This window comes from Megascapheus bottae, chromosome 2 (genome assembly GCF_031878675.1).
Source record: "Megascapheus bottae isolate mThoBot1 chromosome 2, mThoBot2.hap1, whole genome shotgun sequence".
Classification (NCBI taxonomy): Eukaryota; Metazoa; Chordata; class Mammalia; order Rodentia; family Geomyidae; genus Megascapheus; species Megascapheus bottae.
In genome coordinates this window covers 49150266-49174411 of record NC_143510.1, presented here as the reverse complement: position 1 = coordinate 49174411, position 24146 = coordinate 49150266, and the positions used below count along the sequence as shown (strand labels likewise).

The following is a 24146-nucleotide window of genomic DNA, read 5'->3' as shown; positions in this document are numbered from 1 at the left end:
TGCACACACACACGTCTCATAGTACCCACAATCACGAACACACACAAATTCTCTCACATAAATGCAACCACAGAAACACATGATGAGGGCTCCGGGTTTTCCCTTCGGTCCTCTCCGTGATCCGTGCTCCGGGTTTCCCGGGCCCGCGGGCCCGCGCCGCGCATGCGCGGAGAGCGCCGTACGCAGGCGGGAACGTGGCGGGCCCGGAGTCCTGAGCGCCGCGGGTCGCCCTCGTCCCCTCGCGGCCCCTGGCGCTGACGGCTGGAGCGATCGCGATCGGGCTCACGGGCCGCCGCGGCGCGTCGTTCTGCAAAGTGGGGCGGTGTCTCAGGTCGGCGTCGTGCAGCGGGTCCCGGCGGGAGCGGCGCCTGAGCCGGCCCGGGGCCGGCGGGCGCGAGGCCGGCAGCATGAGACAGCGCGGAGGCTGCCCAGCCTGCTGGTGGACCCGACGCCGCTGCCGGGATCCCATCAATGTGGAGAGCCTGCTGCCATCCAAACTAAGGATTAATTTCGAAGACAGTGTACAATATGTGTCCATGAGAAAAGCGTTAAAAGTGATGTTTCACTGGTTTATTTAACTCGAAAATGTATGGATCTTGTCAGATCTGCTCCTGGGGGCATTCTTGACCTAAACAAGGTTGCAACAAAACTGGGTGTGTGGAAACGAAGAGTGTACGACATCACCAATGTCTTAGATGGAATTGAACTGGTTGAAAAAAAAAACCCAAAGAACCATATTCGGTGGATAGGGGCTGACCTTCACAACTTTGGAGCAGTGCCCCAACAGAAGAAGCTGCAGGAAGAACTCTCTGATCTGTCTGCAATGGAAGATGCTCTGGACGAGTTAATCAAGGACTGCGCTCAGCAGCTGTTCCAGGAGAATGAGAGGCTGGCCTATGTCACCTATCAAGACATTCGCAGCATCCAGGCCTTCCACGAACAGATTGTCATTGCAGTGAAGGTGCCCGAGGAAACCAGGCTGGACATGCCAGCTCCCAGGGAAGACTCCATCACTGTGCACATCCGCAGCACCAAGGGGCCCATTGATGTGTACCTGTGTGAAGTGGAGCAGGCCCACCTGAAGGGCAAGGCCTCTGACAGAGCTGGGACCTCTTCCTCTAAGAGCAAACATTCACAAGGTTCTGGAAAAGAAGAAAGTCCTCAGTAAAGGAAGAGTCGCCTGAAGTGAGCAGTGGATGGCATTTGCAAAATGGATCATGGTTCTCTGGAGCATCCCACACAGAGGAATTATGCATCGGTGTGATTCTCAGAGCAATAAATCACCCACGAAGTGCACCCCTCCGCAGGCAGCAGGCAGCCCTGGGGGCAGTAGTGGCCTTGAGTGGCTCCCTTCTTAGATAACTGAAGAATTACACTTTCAGCATTGGAAAGCAGCTCTTGAATTATTCACTGCTTATTGTCAAGTGAAGTAGATGACTTGATCATGAACACATGAGCCAGCTGGGCACGGACAGTTCCCCGTGGACTCTGCCCTTCCCCAAAGGATGCTGTGATCCTTCACAAGGAAATTGCCTTACACTGGTTCACGCGCACAGTGAAGTGCTACCCACGCGTCTCGATGTGATGCCTTTGTAGATACTTACTTGTATAATGTATAGGTCACTGATGAAATGTGTCTGAGTGGCGCTTTTTACCCCTGTACAGCTCAAATCATATGTGTATGGAAAGTGGCAGACAAATGCTCTAGTTTCCTTGCTATCTAACTTATTAGAATCCTCAGGACGAGGGTTACAGGAGAGCATTTCCAGACTTCTACCTGGAGAAGTGTGCTGGTACCTTTAAGTCCATGGATTTCATCCAGATATTTCAATGTGGCTCCCGTGCTGAAATTGAGGTCCGATCCTTCTTGATTTCCAGCTGCCTGCCGGTTACTGTGTCTCAGTAATGCTGTAGCCTGTCCTGACACTTTTAGGGCCAATAGAGAAATGTCCCAAGGGAACAGATTAATTCAGTGAATTTTAATCATGGTGCAGTTGGGCGCAAGGTGAAGCTTTTTGCCCACAGATTTTGGAATGTGTGTGTGCAGCCTCGCTCCTCCAGCAGAAGGGTCCTCTTCTTGTGAATTGTCTCCTACCCTCTATCCAGTTCTTGTCCCAAATTTGCAAGCACCTAGCTCTTTCTACCTCAATGGGTCAGTCATTTACCACTCTTTGCCTCAGTTTACTCAGTTTACCATTAGACTGTGAGCTCCTTGAGAGACTTGATTGCAATGGTTGTTATATCAACGCCTGGTTCCGTACCTAGCCCAGAAACAGTGCTCAATAAATGTTTGACAAATCAAACACACACACACACACACACACACACACACACACACACACACATTATGATATTGCCAAAACACTGCTATACTCCCTGGTTATCTTATAATACATTTACCATAAAGAGAGAAGCTCAAGTTGGAGCTGTGCCTTGTGGAACAATACTGAGAGACAAGGACGCATGGGGGGGCAGGATCTATATGTTCATTAACAAATGGCTTTAAGGATAAGCAATGGTTTATAGGCTATCTATAATGGGACAGCCAGGGCCTAGTATCCAGTAATCCTTTAAAAAAAAAAAAAAAAGCATTTGTGCCACTATGAGTGCAGTCTGTAAACAAGAGGCATTTCTACCAAAAAAAAAGGACCCTATATACAAAACACTGGCTCCCAAAGTCCAAGGCCATGTTATAACTGGTCTCACTGTAAGAGGAACTTGCACTTTATTGGCACTTTCCACTAAACAGAAAGCCACCACAGATCTATAGAACCAAGCGGGCCATAAATGAACCCATAGTTCCAAAACTGTGTAAAAGACCTGTATAGAGGAAAAGACAAAAGCTAACTTAGCTTAGGGATGAGAGAGGGCTACATGGAGCAGGCAGTTTCCTATTGAGCCTGGACAGGCAAACTGACATTTTGCTACAGGGATCAGAAGGAAAGATTCTCTAGGAGTAAGTTAGACAATGAGCAAAGGCAGGAACAATATATACATTGGAGGAATGGTAAGTAATCAGGGTGGCTGGAGCACAGATGTAATTCCAGGGAATTGAGAGGAAGGCACTAGCACAGTACAGGAAACACATATATTGCAAGTCATGGAAGAGCATAGAAGTTCCTCAAAAAATAAAAACAATCCAGCTGGGCGCTGGTGGCTACTAGCTATTCAGGAGGCTGAGATCTGAGGATCATGACTCAAAGCCAGCCTGTTTATCAAAGTACATGGGGCTCTCATCTCCAATTAACAATCTGAAAACTGGAAGTTGTTCTATGGCTCAAGTGGTAGAGTGCTAGCCTTGAACTGAAGAGCTCAGGGACAGTGCCCACGCCCAGAGTTTAAGCCCCATGATGGATTTAAAAAAAAAAAAAAAGAAAGGGAAAAAAAGTCAGGTGCTCTAAAATCTCAGCTACTCAGGAGGCTGAGATCTGAAGATAAATATTTGAAGCCAGACCATGCAGACTGATATATGCTGGCATTAAGGATTGAATGCAGAGCCTCACAATTATCTCCAATAAACCAACAAGAGTCAGGATAGGTGTGGTTCAAAAGGTAGAGCTCCAGCTTTGGGTGAAAAAGCTGAGTAAAAACATGAGACCCTGAGTTGATGCCCTAGTACGTGCGTGTGTGCACATGTGTGCATGCACACACACACACACACACATACACACACACACACACACACACACCACATGAGAAGGTAACAACCAAGGCACCAATGTTGAAGAGAAAAGGCTGAAACATTTTTGAAACATAGTTTCTTTATGGTTGTTATGCGATAACATAAGGATAATTATGCAATAACATTTTACCTTAATTTAAAATATTATTGAAAGAAAATTTCAGGTAATATGCAGATATGGATTAGAAATTAAAAGGGATACATGCTTAGGAAGAATTAGAGTGAGTCAGTCCCTGTGCACTGTACAGCTGATTTGACTAAACAACAGTTAACTCCACAAGAAGGCAGGTGCGAGGAATGAAGACAATTGTGGAAACTGATGACTCATATTCATGGTGGTGATGTCTGAGCTTCTTGGAAGCCAACTTAAAATGACAGAAGTGGTTCTTACGTTGAGGAAGACAAAGCCAAAGATGTGCGTGATGTGGAGTTCCATCTGAAAGAAGGACATGAAAGGAGAAAGTGCATCAAGTAAACTGCTGGAGGAGGAGGAATTCCCCATTGGGTCTTCTCCACATGGGGTGGAATCAGGGCTCACTTTACCTGGACACTGGACTGCTTGTATTGTCATTCATTCCATAACAAGCTCTGCTGAGGATGACTGCAGGACAGAAGGATCATGCTCATGTGACGAGGCCCACGATGACATTCCATCCAGGAGACCATGGCCAACCTCAGACCACTCCATGAGAAAGGCAGGGCTAAATGGCCTATGATCCCTTTGCCAATACCTGTGATTAGAGGGAAAGTACTCATTGTGACCAAGACTGACTTGGTATATGTTTGTTCAGAAATTGTTCCCCCATAATGGTGTTGCAGTCAAGAATGGATCACATAGGCCACAGAGATCCCACATGCTACCTCCCCACACAGCAGCCTTCTTGGTGTAGGTGGGGACAGGCTAAGGTGTTCCCAAGATGATGACACACATAACAGCCAATTTCTTCACAATAGGATGAAGCTTGACTATTTATAAATACCTGTTCTGAGCCAGGTCTATATGAGGTTAGGCTCTAGGGATACAGAAATTGCCTTTGAGGTATAGTACCCTCACACAATTGAAAAGAAAGCTAGTGGAAGACAGGAAGGTGTCAGTGAGGGCACTGAGGGTCTTCCAGGCAATAAGGGGCTCACAGAGGGAGAGTGGCTGCTTATGGAGAAAAGGAGTCAAAGTCCATGGAAAACACACGGCACAGAGAGGCCCAAGCATGTGAGTGCAAAGGTTCCACAGTAGAGCCTGAAGATAATGAAAATAAAAACAACAGAAGAATGCAAGTATTAAGAAAGGGCAGGGAGAGCAGAGGATTACAATAGCTCAAAACCTAGATACATAGGCCATGTAATAGAATGAGGTTAAATGAAGGACCTCCAGGATATGGAAACAAGAGCTATATAATGTGTGATTGTTGTTCTTAATGTACTATACTATTTCTCATCTCTTTTGTTGTCCCTTGGTTATTCTCATATTTGTGGGGCATGTCACATTTCCTGGTCTTGAAATCCAACCTGCCTGTCACCTTGTTGGGAGGCTTGGCTGTGGTTTGTGATGTAAAGTAGGCCACCTCCAAGTCTGGGATTGGCCCCGCCACCCTCTCGGACAGCACCTACCTCCCCCCTACCATGCCCACCTCTATGCTGATAGGCTCCTGCATCCTAGTTTAGCCCAATGTACTTCTGGAATAAACGAGTCTTGCTGTGACAGTCTTCCCACTGGAGAGGGAGGGCTGGGTGAAGGCGGCCAGTCAGCCCTAATCTTTCTCAGCCTCGTCTTAGTCGGGGCATAAAAACCCCGACATTCTGGCGCCCGAACGTGGGACACGAAACAAAGAGAACGCTCATCAGAGGCTGGATTGTCAGCAAGCCGAGCCAAGTGGCGAGCCGAGCCAAGTGAGTTATGAGGTAACCCACAAACTTACACCCAGCGCTCACAGCGTCTAGATTTAAAAGCAGAGGTTTGGAGATTTCAGATCCCCAGGCTGAGAAGTTCTGGGAGGCCTTAACGTGTCATGTTAATGGCTGCCAAGCTTTTCAATTGGGCCGCATGGGACCGCGTAGAGCGCCTGGTGAGAAGGAGGAAGATTAACTTGGGAGAGGACCCTTCCCTCGGGGTCTCTCCGACTTTGTCCTTAAGGCCTGCTTCTATCCTGGCTCAGTTACATCTAGGGCCAAGGAAACTTTAATTGAGGAGCGCTCAGAGTTGTGGAGAGTTAGCCCTCCCGCTTCTCAGGAAAAAAGGGGTTTTTGGTCCCCTTTGATCCTGGGACCGGGCCCCAGAGTCCTACACCAAGTGCTCCTGCCCCGGAATTTGCGGCAAACAATTGGGGTGTAGAGGGACCTCCGCCATTTTACTATCCCTCTTCCCCACGCCTCACCACCTCGTGTTAAACCAGAAGAGGAGGTTAACCAGCCATACAGTGGTGGCTCCTCCCCCAAACCAAAAGGGCGGGTTAAGCCGCCATTTGACTCCTCCCCTCCATGCTTGGCTTGCCTGGTAAATGCTAACCCTAGGGGCAATAGACCTGCCCTAAAAGAGCTTAAGAAAGCAGTCTCCCAGGATGGGCCTAATTCGCCCTGGGCCGAAACCATCCTCCAAGGCCTGGCTCACCAGCAGTGCACCACCCAAGACTGGAAAAATTTAACTAAGGCTGAGCTTCCTGGCCCCCTGTACCTCAAATGGTGTGCCTTTTTAAATGAGGAGTGCCATGCCCAGGCTCAGAGCAATCAGGCTGCTAATCTCCCAGTCCCTGTGACTTATCAAGATCCAGTGATCACTTCTCCACAGGCCTCCAGCAGGCTGCTATTCCTGCCCCCTACCAAGAACAGGTGCCGGCTTTGGGACTGGCTGCATGGAAAAAAAAAACTGGACGAAGGCCCCTCAGAGCCTCCAATGTCAATAATTAGTCAGAAGGCTACTGAGGACCTTGCCACCTTTATAGAAAGAGTAGAAGGGAGCCTCCAAAGAAAGTTCCCCTCGGGGCCCCTCTGAAAACTGTTTATGCTGGTCTGGGAGGGGATGACCACAGACCACAAACTGGCCCATGCAGGAATGGAGGAAAGATCTATGGGGAGGTGGATAGTTGCCACTAAGGATGTGGGCACTCAGGCCCACCAGTCACAGAATCTGGTTGTGGCCCTATAAGCCCAAAAGGCCTAGGTGCTTTCTACCACCTTTACCTCTTTCAATGGGGCTGGAAGAGGAGTTATGGGTATGGCCAGCAAGGCCATTTTCAAGAGATTGCCCTAGGGGATGGATAAGACCTGATCCCCCACCACAGGGACGTCTTTCAGGCCAGACAAAAGGCCTAACTCCACCTAAAATACCCTGTCCCTGAGGAGCTACAACCATCTGCCTCTCAGGCCTTAAGTTCCCAGCTCCTGCAGCAGGCCCCAGCTTCTGGGGGTAGCTGGCCTAGCAGCATCTTAGCAATTGGCATGCCCCTTGTCCTGGCTAGAGCCATTCAGCCGCTGCTCTTAAAGAGGACCTGTCCTATAATCTCTAGAGAGAGATAAGATATGGATGTTGTGGCATTCTATGATGACTGCATTAGTTATGAAAAAAACTGGCATAGAACTGCTCCCCCAATTCTAGGGGCCACAGTCTAATCGCATGCCCGCCTGTGGATGGAGCAGTGGCCTGTTGGTGGGAAAAACAATTGGAGTTACTAAAATTATTAAGGATGAGGCAAATACAAGTTTCAAATACAGGTTTCTTCATGATCTCCCTGCAGTATGCCCATGGGGGCCACCCAACCAGGACTCCCAAGTCTTTCATCAATTCCTAATAATTTACATATTTATGCTATTGAGATAAAGGATTGCTTTTTTCTAGAAACAGTGGTTTTCCTTTACTGCCCATCCTATAACAACCTTTTTTGGAAAAGATGCCCAGGTTTAAATCAAAGGCCTCTGGAGGTAAGCAAAAGTCGACTGGCCACCCTGTATGTCTGTCTAAAAAGTGCACTGTGGGCCAAAAAGCTGGACGCAGCAAGCTCTCTAAGGCCTGGGTGGTTAAAGGACTCCTTGACCCCTTTCTGGAATTCTTGTCAGTAACAGGGCATGGCTGAGAGTCTCACTGGCAAGCCAAGTCTAAATAAGTTGTTTGGTGACAACGTTCATCTGAGTTCATGTTCTTGTGTTAAATGCATCCGATTGAGTCCCATTTTCTGTTGTATGTCAATATCTGGTTCTGTTTGAGAGTAGGTTAAGATGGCCTCCACTGGCCAGCTACCAGGGAATGGAAATTTCCGTAGGGGAGGCGCCCCCTGAGCTCAGGGCCCCACGGTCTTTCCGTCACTCTGGTAGTTTAAGGCCAGGCATGCCATCAGAAGTTTAGGAGTTTCTTAGAAGTCTCTGCTTCTCTGTCTTGTTCTTGTTTTTCCTTAGGTGTCTATTTAATTATTTCTGGAAAACAAAAGTTTCAACCCCACCTGGGGTAGGTCTAGGGCCTGGTATGGCCCCTCCCACTGGGCTGCAATTGAGGTGAGCCTAGGCCAGACAAAGCAGCTGCCCGCTTAGTAGTGACAGTCTAGAAACAGTTGGTGGCAGGACGCAGACTTCAGTCTTAGTTCTCCTAGGTTTAAGACTCCCACCCAACTTTCATCTGCAAAAAGTATTATGGTAAAATTGATACCCATCCTAAATATGGATCCTTGTGGTTTGTGTGAGTGTGTGTATGCAAATCCTTTTTAAAATGTATGGCCGATATTAATTTTGCACACTTTAAGATCTTTATGAATGTGTGTGTGAATGGGTGTGAGTAAACATGTTCAAGGTTAAATTGTCAGCATCCAAAACAATGGATAAATTCATAATTGAAACACAAAGGCAATTGGGTAAATCTAAGTCTAAACTTCAAGAAAATTATTAGGTTTAAATGTTTTCCAATGATTCAAAGGATTATTGCATCATTTTAAAGAGAAACTGGTTAATAGGAGTTTTCTAAAGATTCTAAAATCTGCATTTAAAAAGAAAATCTGGTATTGTAATGCATAAAGCTGTTTACCTTGTAAACATTGTATCCTGTTTAGTCCAGAGGAATTAGGGAATTTGGAATTTATTTCCTTGAGTTAAAGTTTAAAAGTCAAAATTTAAATGTAAATTTGTTTATCAGTGTCAGCTTTGCCTGCCTGTCTCTTAAAACTGTTTAGGTAATAAGATAAGCTGGCATAAATGCTGGTCAGATGGACTGAGTGGACCATCTTTGTCCTTCTTCCTTGCAGACTGACACTGTAAATCTGATGGTAAAGTGGGTGATATGATTAGTATTTCTTAAACTTGTCCCCTAATGATTCAAGTCAGATCCCTGCCACATGAACTGACTCATTTAAATTGAAGAGGGATGCATCAAAGATTCCCCCTGGTCCCTATAAACACTTAATATTAATAAAACAAAAAGGGGAAGGCAACCCCCATGATCAATTGAGGACAGCTATGCTTATATTTTAAATTTCTCCAAGGATCAGCCTCTGACTGCCAGTCAGAGACATTGGTCTAATCAGACACCTTATTTAAAGGTTGAAGTCCGTTGAAGAGATCTTCTTATTGGAGAGGTCCTGATCCCCTCATTAGTGTGGGGAGAGGATTTGCATGTGTCTTCCCAGTGGGAGAACCAAACCCAATTTGGGTACTGGCTAGCGATTTAAAATATTGTCAGCAAACAAAAATAATCACCCAAGAGCACTCCCTCTTGAGGTATGCCTTCTCCCTCTCGCTCACAGGAATGAGGAGACTATACTGGATGCTCTGCTTAGCTGTGCTTGGATTCTTCAAGTCACCTTCCTTCTCCTCATTCTGAGCATCATTATCCACGCCACCCACAAAGACACTACCTACAATCTCAACTTGATTCCCTGGCTGCAGTAGTCCTCCAAAATTGTTGAGGCTGCGGGAGGTTCTCAAATGCCTCCAAAATGAACTTGATGCAAACTCTCTATGGACTGGACTAAATGGTTGGCCTCCCTTACCTTCTCCCCTTTGTGGGCGGGCCCCTTGGTTACAGTGCTTTTTGTATTCACATTCAGACCTTGTGTAATCAATAAGCTCCTTCCGTTTCTTAGACATAAGGATCAGGTAAAGCTGTTCAGCTAATGGTGGTCTGGCAACAATATACTGTGCTGTGAGATGGCGGACTGGGAACTCTGTGAGGTTAACCCCGGCCCTTACCAGGATGTGCAGGTGTACAAAAGGGTTTCCTTTGCTGACGTTGGCCATCTCCCCTATTTCAGATCTCCATTTGGGTCTGCCAACCCTACAGGTAAATTGCCTGAACTGCTAGAATGGTAGCCAATGACAGGTAAGATCCCTAGAGGGGGACAACCTAAGACAGGCACACTTCTCCAGTAAGGCAAATACCTGCTTAATAAAACAAAAGGGAGGAGATGTGGGGCACGTCACATTTCCTGGTCTTGAAATCCAACCTGCCTGTCACCTCGTTGGGAGGCTTGGCTGTGGTTTGTGATGTAAAGTAGGCCACCTCTAAGTCTGGGATTGGCCCTGCCACCCTCTTGGACAGCACCTACCTCCCTCTACCATGCCCACCTCTATGCTGATAGGCTCCTGCATCCTAATTTAGTACTTCTGGAATAAACGAGTCTTTCTGTGACAGTCTCCCTGGCGCGTCTATGTCTTCCCGCTGGAGAGGGAGGGCTGGGTGAAGGTGGCCAGTCGGCCCTAACCTTTCTCAGCCTCGTCTTAGTTGGGGCATTAAAAACCCCGACACATATTGTTACAGTATCTTACCTTGTATATTGTATATACGATTACTTGTTTATTTGATATAAAAAAGGGAAGGGGGAAAAGATGAAGGGAGGAGGTGGGGGAGGCAAATGGGGACAAAAACATGAGAAGGGGTATCAACGTGTGTGAAGTAATGCACCTTCTATCTGGTGAATATAACTGTAACCCTTCTATTAATTACAACAAAAATACAACTAAGCTATATTAATACAAAAAAAAGAAAGGGCAGGGAGGTTACTTGAGTCAGCTAAGACTGCTCATTCAGGCCTAGTACAAGAGCAGTAGATAAATCAATCTTTTGCTGAGGAGCACTGCAATAGATGTAGTCCAGGCCAATAAGCACTGTACTAGCTAGACTACATGTTAAAATATGTTGGCATTGATACTTGCCTTGCTGATAAAAGCTTCTCTAAACACATGCCAGGCAGAGACCTTGAGTAGAAGGATTCATGCTGAGGAGAGCTGAAATAGGTGCCTTCCTTGATGAAGAGAACTGGAACTGACACATTCCTTGCTGACACCTGGTAAAAGAGAAGCTTCCCATAACAAAAAGGCAAATAACAAAATTATTTCATATTATAGATGACTGCAGTGGACATTTACCTTGCTTAAGAGCTGGAATAAATGGAGGCCATGCTGAGGAGAACTGGAGTTGACATTGTCCATGCTGAGTAGAGATGGTATCCACATATCCCATGCAGAAATAATTACTGGAGACCAATTTAAACATAAAAAGGGATTCAAGACACTGATTCCACTCTGATCAGAGATGTAAGTAATGTATTGGGAGATAAGGTCTGAGAAAGGACATGATTCCATGCTAAAGAGACCCTGAGTTGACACTTACCTTAGCAAGCAGAGCTCAGATAGATGGATTCCAGGACAAAGAGAATAGTAGTGTATCCCATGCTGATCAGAATTGGTGATGATTTCATGACAGAGAAATCTTGAGGGGCTGGGAGTGTGGCTTAGTGGTAGAATGCTTGCTTAGCATACTTGAAGCTCCAGCTTCAATTCCTCAGTACCACATAAATAGAAAGAAGTCAGAATTGATGCTGTGGCTCAAGTGGTAGAGCACCAGTCTTGAGCAAAAGAAGCTCAGGGACCGTCCCCAGTCCCTGAGTTCAAGCTCCACGACTAGGAAACAAACAAACAAAAAGCCAAGAATAGAAACCTGGGAGTGCACATTTACCTTCCTCATGGTTTGAATGATGAACAGAAGAACATATGCATTCCATTCCTTGGAGAGCAGGACTAGATGCATTATACTTAGAGTAGATGCATTTCATGCGGAGGTGTGTGAACAATAGGAGATTGACTCAAGGCTGTATAGGTCTGGCGTTGATATTGACTTTCCTAAGGGGACCTAGAGTAAGACCTGGAGCTCCATTTCATCCATCCCAAGGAGAGCTAGAAGAGATGCATTTCAGCTTGACAAGAAACACACTAGACATATTCCATTCAGTGCAGAGTAAGAGGAAATACCATGCACACTGAGGCAAGCTCATGTTGAAGTGTCCTGCAGTAAAAGTTCAGGTCTTGAGGAAAGCTGCAGCAAAAACATTCCATGTTTTGCCCTCAAATTCATCCACTCACTATGTAACCAACTGGAGAAGAACTACCATATGAAAGGGTGCTGTTGAAGAAATCTATGCATTGTAGAGACGCTGAGACTCATGTATCCTACAAGAATTAGGGTGGATAGGAATCCACCTAGGAGAGCTGTAATCAAAAACTTCCATGGTGACAGAAACAGGAACAAGGCCAGAGCAGATACATTCCATACTGAGAAGAACAGATTGTTGACCATACATTGTCAAAGTAGATACTTACCTTGGTGACAAGAGCTGATTCAACACCTGCTATCCAGAGATATTCAGCTTCATCAAGAGCCTCTTGATGAAAACAGCTGGAGGCAATGAATTCCAAGCTGTGTAGACATGCAGCAGAAAGATTCCAAGATGCAGAATGGTGGACTAAAAACTGACCATGAAGAAGATGGCTGCTTTAGACACATTCCCTGCTTGGAGCCTGAGTAGGCACACTTCAGGCTGAGAGGAGATGGAGTAGTGTGCTCCTCATGAAAAAGAGTAAGGGGACACATATTCCACGCTGAGGAGAGATGGAGCATGAACATTCATTGCTCAAGACAGCTGGGATGGATGCATTGTTCAGTGAAGGGAGCTGAGTAATATGAATTCCACAAGCAGAGGAAACATGAAGAGATATCATTCCATGCTGAAAATTACTTGAATAGATGCACTTCATCACAGAGAAAACAGACAGATAGATTCTATGTTGGAAAGTACAAGAGTAGACACACTCTAAGGTGTAAGGACATATGTTGGAAATGGATTGCATGCTGAGGAGAATTGAGTTCGAAATTACCTACCTGAGGAAGACTGTATTAGACACATTCTATGCTCAGCACAGCTGGAACAGACAGTTTTCACAAAGGACAGCTGCAGATGATACTTAACTTCTGAAAAGGGCTGCACTTGATGCATTCCATGTTGCCAAGAGCAACCATAGCTTCATTCTATCCTGTGGAGACCATGAGGAATGAACCTAAGTACTTGCATTCCATGCAGCAGATTGAGGAGATAATTTTTCATGATCTGAGCAAAGAGGGTAAAATAGTCCTATATGAGGATACAAGAAGATAATTTCATGCTAAGAAATTGTTATCCCATATAAATGCTTACCTTCCTGAGGAGAGCTGAAACGGATTCATTCTATGCCAAGAAGAACAGGAATACATGCATCCCATACAGAGGAAAGTGGGAGAAGATGCTTCCATAATAAAAAAAAATTCTCAGAGAGCTGAAATCCATGCTGAGAAATTTGGAACACATCTACTTCAGGCTCTAATATTCCATGCTAAAAAAAAATTAGGGTGGACCTATTCTTTGCTGGAGAGGGCAAAAATACAGACTTCGGGTAGTACAGACCTGACTTTTACGTTTTTCCTTCCTTAGGGAAATTAGGATAAAATGGATTAGAGAGTGCTGGGAGAGATGCACTTTAGGCTATTAACTGGAGTTGATACATTCCATGCTGAGAGGGGCTGAAACACATAAAATCCACACAAAGAAGGCTAGAGGAGCCCCATCCATGCCGAGCTGACCTGCAGTGCACGTTTCATGCCCATGACAATGGAGGAGATACATTCCTTGCTGAGAAGACATACTCCTCATGCCCCAAACTGGAGGAGGCATATTCCAGGCTGAGAAAAGATGAGGAGAGGCATTCTACAAAGAGGAATGGTGGAGGAACATATACCATGAAGGAAAGCTGGAGAAACATTGCATGATGAGCTGAACTACAGTACAATAATCCAGGTTGATGAGTGCAAGAACATGAGCCATTCTTTGCTGAGAACTCAATTATATAATTTCCAAAATGCGGATATCTGGATAAATCTCACTGGATTCTCAAGTGCGATTGGAGGAGAGGTGTTTCAGGCACTATCTAGCTGGAACATAGACCTTTCCTAAAATAGCACCTGTGGCTGCAGTTCACACATAGTACAGCTGAACCACACTGCATACGGAGGAGCAGAACACACATTGGGAACCTGTTACAGGATGACAAGGTAAGAAATAGATACCATGCCAAGACTGGTTAGAGAAGTTGCATCTCATGCTCAGGAAAGCTGTAGTAAAGGTACTCTAAGCCAACTAGCATGGCATTAGCCAATTGAATATTCCACACTTGAAACTTATTTGGCTGACAAGGGCTGCTTTAATGATATGCCATACTGGGGCTGGGAGTTTGGCCTAGCGGTAAAGTGCTTACCTAGCATGCATGAAGGCCTGGGTTCGATTCCTCGGTACCACATATGTAGAAAAAGTTGAAAATGGTGCTGTGGCTCAAGTGGTAGAGCTCTAGCATTGAGAAAGTCCAAGGACAGCGCTCACGCCCTGAGCTCAAGGCCCAGAACTGGCAAAAAAGAAAAAAAAAAGATATACCATACTGAGAGCCAGAGCAAAGAAATTCCAAGCAAAAGACACCCTGATTGGGTGCTGAGGAGAAATGTGGTAGACATCACTCCATGCTAAAGGTTGCTCGAGTAAACACCAATCTTATAGAGGAAAACTGGAGCAGATACATTTCATATGAGAAATACAGAAGCCCATACTCCATCCAGGACAGCCCTCGTGTTGAGACCTATCTTGCTTGGCAGAGCTGGATTGGATGGGTTCTGTGCTAATAACAACTTCTGGGACAGTATTTAACACTGAGCACAGGAGGAGACAAATTTCCCAGGGAAGAGAACTGAAGATGTATTCCCTGGTGAACACAGCTGGATCATATGCATACTATGCCGAAGATAGTCACAGAAAATGCGTTAAATGCACAGAAAAATTAGAGGCATCTCATTCCATTTGGAGAGCATATGTATACACATTCCCAGACAAGGAGAGCTGATTCATTCTCACCACATTATAAAAAATGTGCAAAATGTTTTCCAGGCTTGGTACAGGTGGGTAGATGACCTTCCATTCTGAGTGACACCTGTGGATGCATTTCATGCTGAGAAAGGAATGGTAACACACATCACAAGCTGGAGAGACCTGCGCTGTAAATGTGTGATGAACTGGATGATGATAATACTTGGAGAAGACACATTTCATTCTGCGCTGGGTTTTATCAGCGGTGCAATAGACATATTCCATGACAAGGAACACTGAACAACCAGACTCCCTTGTGACCAAAGGTGGAGTTGATGTATATCTTGCTAAGGAGAAAAGCCTTTACTATATGCCACGCTGGCATTCTGAGGACATGGATCCCAAAAGGCATACATAGAGTAGGTGCATTCTTTCATGAAGACAACTGGATTTAACACTTTTCTTCCTGAGAAATCTGCCTGCAGCAAATGCATTCTAAGCCAAGTCAAAATGTTCAGGAAACATACCGTGCTTAAGGGCATTAAAACAGACACTTACCTTTCTGCGGATGAAAGCTAAAGACATACCCCATGGTGAGGGGAACTGAGTAGATCACATTCTGTGAGGAGGAGGGTAGCTTCAAGGCTCCTGAAGGGCCTAGGGATCACTTGAGTAAGCAAAAAGCTGCTCAAACACACTGAGTAGAGCAGCAGTAGACAGATCTCATGCTGAAAAGTGCTGCAGTAGATAGATATAGTTCAGGCCACAAGAGCTGCTTAAAACACATGTCACGCTGAGATCATGTCTAGAAGAATTCATGCTGAGAAGAGCTGGAATAGGTATCTTCCTTGATGATTAGAAGTGGAGCTGACACATTCCTTGCTGACACCTGCTAAAAGAAATGCATTTCATGACAGATTTCACATGTATTAAACACAATTCTGGAATGGACATATACCTTGCTTAAGAGAGCTGTAATAAATGGATCCATGCCAAGGAGAAACCGAATTCACATAATCCATGCTGAGTAGAGATGGTGTTGTCATTGGTGTTGTCATATCTCATACTCAAATAATACACGGAGACCAATTCCACCAGGCAGAGAGCTTCAAGACACTGATTCTATTCTTTTTTCGTTCCCAGTCCTGGGGCTTGAAATCAGAGCCTGGGTACTATCCTTGGACTTTCCCAAGGCTAGTACTCTACAAAAAAAATGTGAGCCACAGCACCATTTCCAGCTTTTTCTGTGTATGTGATACCAAGGATTCGAACCCAGGGCTTCATGCATGCTAGGCAAGCACTTTATTCTGAGGAGAGATGGAAGAGATTCATTGGAAATAAGGAATATGGAATGAGGAAGGATACTAATCCATGCTTAAGAGACCCTGAGTTGACACTTACCTTAGTAAGCAGAGCTCACATAGATGGATTCCAGGACAAACTGAGTTGCTGCAGTGTATTCTATGCTGAGGAGAGGGCATGATGGTTCCATGATAAAGAAACCTGGTGTGCACATTTACCTCTCTGAGGAGAGCTGGAGGATGATCTCAATGAAGAGAAGCACTGGAATACATGCATTCCATTCTCTAAAGAGCAGGCATAGATACATCCCATGCTGAGCTGAGTGAGCAACATATTTATTTCAGGCTGTGTAGCCTAGGAGTTGACATTGAATTTCCTCTGGATATTCAGGTCTGTAAGACCTGAAGTCCATTACATCTACCCATAAGAGAATTGGTAGAGATGCATTTAAGCCGAAGAGAATCAGAGGGGACATATTCCATCCAGAGGAGAGTATGAGGAGATACAGTGAACACTGAAGCAAACTAGAGGAGACATATCCCATAGAAAACTAACATGCCTCATGTTCATGTTTGGACTTCAAAACCATATATTCATTATATAACACAACTGGAGGTGACCTACTTCATGGTAAAGAGCTATTGAAGAATCCTGTGCATTATAGACCTTAAGGAGAACTAGGAGAGGTGTATCTCCTTCCTAGCTATACACCTAGGAGAGCTCGAATGAAAGACTTGCATGGTGACAGAAGCAGGAACAGAGCAGATATAATCCATCCTGAGAAGAGCAGAAGATAGTTGATTCCACAGAGTGTTTGACTAGTCAATCTTGCTTAGCAGAGTTGGAGTAAATAGATTTCACGCTAAACAGAAGAAAGACATCCATAATGAGTAGCTTTGGTAAACACACATTTCATGTGGAAAAGAGCTGGAAGGAAATATATTCCATGTAGAAGACAACTGGAGAAACACATTCTCTCCTAAGAAAAAGCAGCAACAGAAACATTCCCTGATGTGGAGAGCTAGAATAAATGCATTCCATGCTGAAGAGAGCTTCTGGAGACTCACTCCATTCTGAAGTGGACTTTACAAGATGTGCCAGAAATGATACCTTCCATCCTCAATGAGCTCTGCTGAGATGAGCAGGAGCAGGCATATCTCATGATTGAGAAGAGCTCTCATGGGAAGATTGATATCATCAGGACAAGACATAGTATGTACACATTCCATGTAATTCACACTCCTCCTGAGTAGATATGGTGTTGACATATCCCATGCTAAGTAGAGATGAGGTAGATGCACCCCATCCATGGAAAAGAGGGCCCTACTTGTTTGAGTCCATAGTGGAGAATGCTAGAGCTGTCTCTTATCTTGCTGCCAAGAGCTACTTTAAATACATGCCACACAGAGAGTCTCAGCTTTATCAAGAACCTCTTGAAGAAAGCTGAAGGCAAAGCATTCCAAAAGCTGAGAGGACATGCAAAAGACAGATTCCAAGCTGTGAAGTGATAGACTAGAAACCAATGGTGGAGACTAGAGTTTATTTAGAAGTTCCATGCTTAGGAGAATCTGTGGAGATACACTCCATGTTCACTCCATGCTGAGAAGAGATAGAGTAGTATGCTCATAGAAAATAGCAAGTGGACAAAATATCCATGCTTGGAGAGATGCAGGAGGAGCTTTCTTCGCTCAAGGCAGCTGAGTAGACACATTGCTCAGTGAAGACAGTTGGTTGATATGCATTTCAAGAGGAGAGGAGACAGGAACTGGTCTCAAGCCATGTTGCAAATACCAGTCCATCATTCCATTATGAGGAGAATTCAAAGAGACACATTCATGTCTCTCTAGAAAGATAACAGTAAACACATTCTATACTCTATAAACACATGGTAGAAATGGATTCCATGCTGAATTAGAATTTACTTACCTTAGGAGAGCTACATTAGACACATTCCATTCTGATTACAACTGGAGTGGACAGATTCCACAAAGAAGATAGCTGGAGACATTTACTTTTGAGTAGAGCTGTACTTACAGTTTTCTGTGCTACCAAGAGTGACAATAGCTTCATTCTATCCTGCAGAGAGGCAAGTAAATATAGACAGTGAAGAATTAACTAGAATATATTGATTGAATTTAGCAGACAGACTGAAGGCATAGATCTTATGCTCTGAGGAAAGAAGGAAGGAAAGAAGAAAAAATTCAATCCTGCATGAAGATATGGAATCGATAGCTCCCTGCTAAGAAATGCTTGGTCCAAATAAATGCTTACCTTCCTGAGGAGAGCTGGAATAGATGAATTCCATGCCTAGGAGAGCAGGAGCACATGTATCCCATGCTGAGGAAGTTGGAGCAAATTTTCCATGATGAAGAATCCTTAAGACAATATTACCTTCCTACAGAGAACTAGAATCCTTGATTGCCATGCTTAAGAGACTGGAAACACATCCATTTCATTCTCTAGAGAGCAGTGGAAGATGCAGTCAAAGCTGAGAAAAATTAGAGTGGATATATTCCTTTCTGGAGTGAGTAAATGGTCATGGCCTTCAGTCTGTACAGTTCTGGCCTTGACATCCTCCAGCCTCAGGAGAACTGGGAAACATGGATGCCATCTTGAGGAGTAGATTCATTATAGACCATGCACAGGAGTAGACACATTTCAAGCTCAGAGGGGCTAGACCAGCCAGATTCCACATGAGGAAGCCTCACAGAGCATCATTCCTGCAGAACTTCAGCAGTCACTTTGCATCTTCATGAAAATGGAGGAGGCATCCTCTATGCTAGGAAATCCTGGACCTAACCTTGAATAGATTCCATGGTCCCCAAATTGGGAGAACATAGTCACCATGCCCAAGACTCAAGAGACATATTCCACATGTACAAAACATAAGGACACATATTCCAGGCTGATTAAACATGAGAGATATTTCACGTTGAGGAGAGGAGGGTGAACACATATGAAGGGGAGGAAAGCTGGAGAAACACAATGCATGTTTACTTGGAGTATATACACTCCAAGCTAATGAGTGCTTAAACAAGATCCATTCTCTGCTGTGGAGCACTCAATTACACAATTTCCCAAGTGACAGGAAGTTAGGAGTCTTAAGTGGATTGGAGGGGATTCAGTGCAGGCATTGTACAGCTGGAAAGCAGACTTTTCCTAAAACAGCACCTGTGGCTGTAATTTATACAGAATAGAGATGGAGTAATCACATTTCATGCTGAGAGGTACTGCAGATGTTGAGAACATGGACAACAAGATTAGAAATAAATTCCAGGCTTGAGATGGGTTAGAAAAGTTGCATTCCATGCTCAGGAGAGCAATAGTCAATGTATTTCAGGCCAAGTAGCATGGTATTTGCAACTGAATATTCAACAATGCCACACTTGAAACTTGGCTGGCTGATAAGAGATGCCTGAAAGATATGCCGTACTAGGAGAATTAGTGGAGAAATTCCAAGCAAAAGGCAGCCCAACTGGGTGTAGTCCAAGCTGAGAAGAAATGTGGTAGATACACTTCCATGTTAGAGCTTGCTAAAGTAGTCACTTACCTTACTGAGAACTGGAGCCGATCCATTCCAGCTAAGAAAAACCGAAGTCCATACTCCATCCAGGACAATCTTAGTGTTGAGACCTATTTTGCTTGGCAGAGCTGGATTGGGTGGGTTGTGTGCTAATAATAACTTTGGGGATAGTATTTAACACTGAGCACAGAAGGAGAGAAGTTTCTCAGGGAAGAGAACTGAAGAAGATGTATTCCCTGGTGCACACAGCTGGATTACATGAATACTGTGCTGAAGATAGTCATGGGAACTGCATTAAATGATGAGAACTGAAGGGTCCCATCCATGTGGAAAACATATTTATACTCATCCCCAGCTGATTCATTCTCACTACATTATAAAAACTGAGTGAGCACCTGTGGATGCATTTCATGCCGAAAAAAGGAAATGGTAACACACATTACAGGCTGGGGATACCTGTAGTAAATAAGTAATGAACTTAATGATGACAAAAGTTGAAGAAGACCCATTCCATTCTGAGCTAGACTTGATCAGAGGTGCAGTAGACATATTCCATGACAAGGAGCATTGATCTAGCCAGAGCCCATACTGAGAATATCTGTAGTTGAAGCACACCTCGCGCTTTAACACATGCAAGGCTGACATCCTGAGGACAGGGATCAGATATGTGTTCCTGGGGTTGCTGTATTCCTTAATCAAGACAATGGGGCTTGATACATTTCTTCCCAATAAAACAGTCTGGAGCAAATGTATTCCATGCCAAGGAGAAATGCGAAACATACAAGCCATGTTGAAGGATGCTAAAGCAGACACTTACCTTTCTGATGTAGAAAACTACAGACACATCCCATGCTCAGAGAATCTGTGTAGATCACATCCCATGTGGAAGAAAGCCGTATTAGATGGATTCCAAGCTGAGGAGAGATGGGAAACTTTCATTTCATGCTTCATAAAGAAGAAACTAATGAGTGTGTGATAGTCTCAAAGTGAAAATTCAAGAATTTCATATGCATGGCACTATAATACCTTCATTTAATAATGAGGAGAGCCCTAATCGATGCCTTCAACATGGAACAGAATTGCCGATGACAAATTCCATGTTCAGGTGAGCAGTAGGACACTGACCCCACGGCTTTACAGTACTGGAATGCACATGACCTTGTTTCAAAGAGTTGGAAGAAAGGACTCTTTGGTGAGGAGAAGACAAAGAGAGGTAATGCAAGCTCAAGAACAAATTCCAGGCTGAGAAGAGCTGGAGAAGATATATTCCATGCTGAGATGTACCAGAGGAGATGCATTCCATGCCTAGAAGGTCTACATTTGTTCTAGAGGACTAGTTCATCAATATATTCCATGTAGAGTGCAGCTTAAGTCATAGCCCTGCATGGTGAGGAGAGGACTGAAGAACAGAGATTGAATGTGGAATACAGATTTAGATTCGATGGAGGATCCATGGAGATTCCGTGTCGAGGATACAATACTATATCTCTTCACTGTTAATGACAATACAAACAAAAAAATCCTTCATACTGAACTGAACAGAACAGAAGATGCTAAACACTGAAGTGTCTAGAAGATGCTAGAAAACTGAAGTAGACACTGATTTGCACAGCTGGTTCTGAAGACACATTGCTGAAAAGATCTTCAATAGATGTATTCTTTGCCAAGGCATGAGATGTTGAAGTGGATAGTTTGCCAATGCTTTCCATGCCCAAATGCTCTCACTAGATGGATTCCATAAAAAATAGCTTAAAATATATTATAAATATAGACAAGAAACCACACATTGCATGATAAAAGAGTAGTTAAAGCAATTTCATATTGAGGAATTCACAGGGAACGTCATTTCTACATTGAAGAAGACTGGAGTACCCCATGTTATATAGTGTGTGGTAAATAGATTAGGTATAACAAAAATATGGAGCAGAATATATCGTGTAAATAAAGCTCCCATAGATACACTAAATGTTGAAAAGAGACTAAAGAAATCAGTTCCATACATAGAGAGAGTAAAGACAAATGTCAGATAAGGACAAGAAAAAAAATACAAGTCCATGTTAAACAGAGAACAAAATGATACTCACCTTCTTGAGAAGAGCTAGAATAAATGAGTGCCATGCCAAGGAGGGCAGTTGTCCACACAGTCCATGCCTCCATGTACTACAGAAGTTCTTCATGCTGAGCAGACTGGGACATGTTGATTCCATGACATTCAACTGGACATTAACATTCCTGACCCGAGCTGAATTTAGATGGCTTCTATGCTGAGGATAATTAGAATATATGAACTCCATTCCCTGGAAAGCAGGTATACATGCATTCTGGGATAATGAAAATTACACTAGATATACTCTTTTCTGACGCAAGAAGAAGGAAACATATTCCAGGAATTCCAGGTCTAGATTTGACATTTACCTTCTTCTTATCTAGAGAAATAGATCCACCCTGAAGAAAACACAAAGACATGCACTTCAGGCTGAGGACAATTGGAGTGGACTCTTTCTGTGAGGAAGACAACAGAAAAAAAAAACCAACCTGTTCTGTACTGAGAGACAGATCAGATACTTTCCACTTGAGTAAGTCTCGGAGAACTCAATTCCATGGTGAGATTCCCAGCAGCACACACCATCCATGCTCAGGAGCACAGAGGAGGCACTTTGCTTTCTGATGAGAGCTGCAGGAGACACATTATATCTTGCCACAGAATAGAAGGGAAATATTCCATGTTTAGAGAGGTTGGAGCAAACATTCCATGGAGAGGTGCCCTGAGTACCCACAGGCCAGGGTGACAAGCAAGATAAAGAATTAAATGCCTATAGGTTCTGAAGCAGTACTACAAGCTGATTCTCACTCCATCCAAGGTGAAAAATTTGAATTCCATGACTTGTAGGGCTACAAAGCCTCCCAGGGTTAGAACATTCCTTGCTGAGAAGTGCAGATGCTGAAGGTTTTCGTGCTGTGGGATCCTTCACAGAAAACCTACCTTTCATTAGCAGAGCTGAAAGTGATGGGTTACATGCAGAGAAGACCTGCATGCAATGCATCTTCTGCAATAGGGAAATGCAAGAGACTCATCTCTGCTGAGAAGGATTTGATAAATTTCCTTCTGAGGCAAGCTAAATTGGACACTTTCACTGAAGAGGAGAGCCCAAATACAGGCATTGCAATCTGAGAAGAGATGGTTAAGTCTCACACCATTCTCTGTTTTGGTTTTCTGGGCTTTGTGCTAGCCCTGAGATTGGAACTCAGGGCCTGGTTGCTGTTCCTGAGTTTTTCTTGCTCAAGGCTCATACTCTACCACTTGAGTCACAGATCCACTTCCAGCTTTTTTGGTGGGTAATTGCAGAGAAAACCCCACAGACTTTCCTGCAGAAACTGCTTTTGAACTTGAATTTTCATGTCTTAGCCTTCTGAGTAGCTAGGATTATAGGTAGGAACCATTGGTGCCTGACAGCCTCAAGTAAAGATGCATTCCATGCTTTGTAAAACTGGGAAGCACATCTTCCAATCTGACGGAGCACCTTTGCATGCTTTCATGCTGAGAAGAGGAATACTAACACATCTCCCTTGTGAAAGAGATTGTGATAACAGAGCTGGAGTGGACATATCCATTCTGTGCCCACCTGGAGGAGACCCACAACATCCAAGCTGATCAGAGCTGCGGTAGGCCTATTCCAGGACAAGAAGCACTTTTCCAGACAGACTCCATGATGACCAAGGCTGGAGGGGACACACACCTTGCCAACTGTAACTGTCTTCAACACATAGATCCTGTGTTGAGATCCTGACAACAGGTAAAGCTATATTAGGTACACTATTTGATGAAGACACATGTGAATCCGCACAATTTCCTGTGAACTGCTAAGGCAAATGCACTAAAAGACAAGGACAAATGAAGAGAGATTCCATAATACACAGTGCTCAAGCACACACTTACCCTTCAGAGAAGGAAGGCTTGCAACACATTCCATGCTGAGAGAACCTGAGAGGATCACAATCCATGGATTTTCCAGGATGGAAAAGAAGGAAAGTGGCAAGTCCCCAAATTAACACTTACCTCTTAGTAGATCACAACTAATCTGAAAAAATACTCCTTGCTAAGAGTGCTTAGTTAGATGCTCTTCCTCGGGAAGAGTGTTTAGATGCATTTCATACTGAGGTGCCCTCGGGACATTTCTTCTCGGTTGTAGAGGAGACTTGCGCTAAGTAGGTATACTGCATGTGGATTTCCTCCTGAGTCAAGTTGGATATCAGGAACCCTGCCAAGAAGCTTAAGAATATGAATCCCACGATGAAATGAGACTACAGAGGTCAATTCCATGTTCCAAACAGGAAAGAGCTAATGTCAGTTAGAGGACACAGAAAGAAATATGATTTCATATTAAAGAGACACTGAAATGGCACTCACCTTCCTGAGAAATGCTGGAATAGATGAATTTCATGCCAAGGAAGGCATGCATTCAATGATGAGGAGAAGACACACAATGATTCCACAAGCATGACATCTGAA

General features: G+C 44.2%; 2 long non-coding RNA genes and 1 pseudogene across 4 annotated transcripts; 1 reads left to right on the top strand and 2 right to left on the bottom strand.

The window, feature by feature from the left end:
• Window positions 1-574: 574 nt before the first annotated feature.
• LOC150066862 (transcription factor E2F6 pseudogene) lies at window positions 575-1215 on the top strand (annotated as a pseudogene).
• A 2557-nt stretch (window positions 1216-3772) lies between these two features.
• On the bottom strand, window positions 3773-12478 carry LOC150066861 (uncharacterized). Of its 2 annotated transcripts, XR_016539310.1 has the most exons (6): window positions 12251-12478; window positions 11265-11554; window positions 11021-11127; window positions 10808-10938; window positions 4226-4413; window positions 3773-4118 (listed from the first exon to the last, which is right to left on the bottom strand). It is a non-coding gene; the product is annotated as an uncharacterized LOC150066861 (long non-coding RNA). The 2 variants fall into 2 exon arrangements; XR_016539309.1 differs by lacking the exon at window positions 12251-12478 and having other exon boundaries at window positions 11265-12090.
• Window positions 12479-14597: 2119 nt separating this feature from the next.
• LOC150066860 (uncharacterized) lies at window positions 14598-22492 on the bottom strand. Of its 2 annotated transcripts, XR_016533764.1 has the most exons (4): window positions 22172-22492; window positions 21721-22081; window positions 18385-20550; window positions 14598-18189 (listed from the first exon to the last, which is right to left on the bottom strand). It is a non-coding gene; the product is annotated as an uncharacterized LOC150066860 (long non-coding RNA). The 2 variants fall into 2 exon arrangements; XR_016533763.1 differs by having other exon boundaries at window positions 21721-22492.
• Window positions 22493-24146: the final 1654 nt, after the last annotated feature.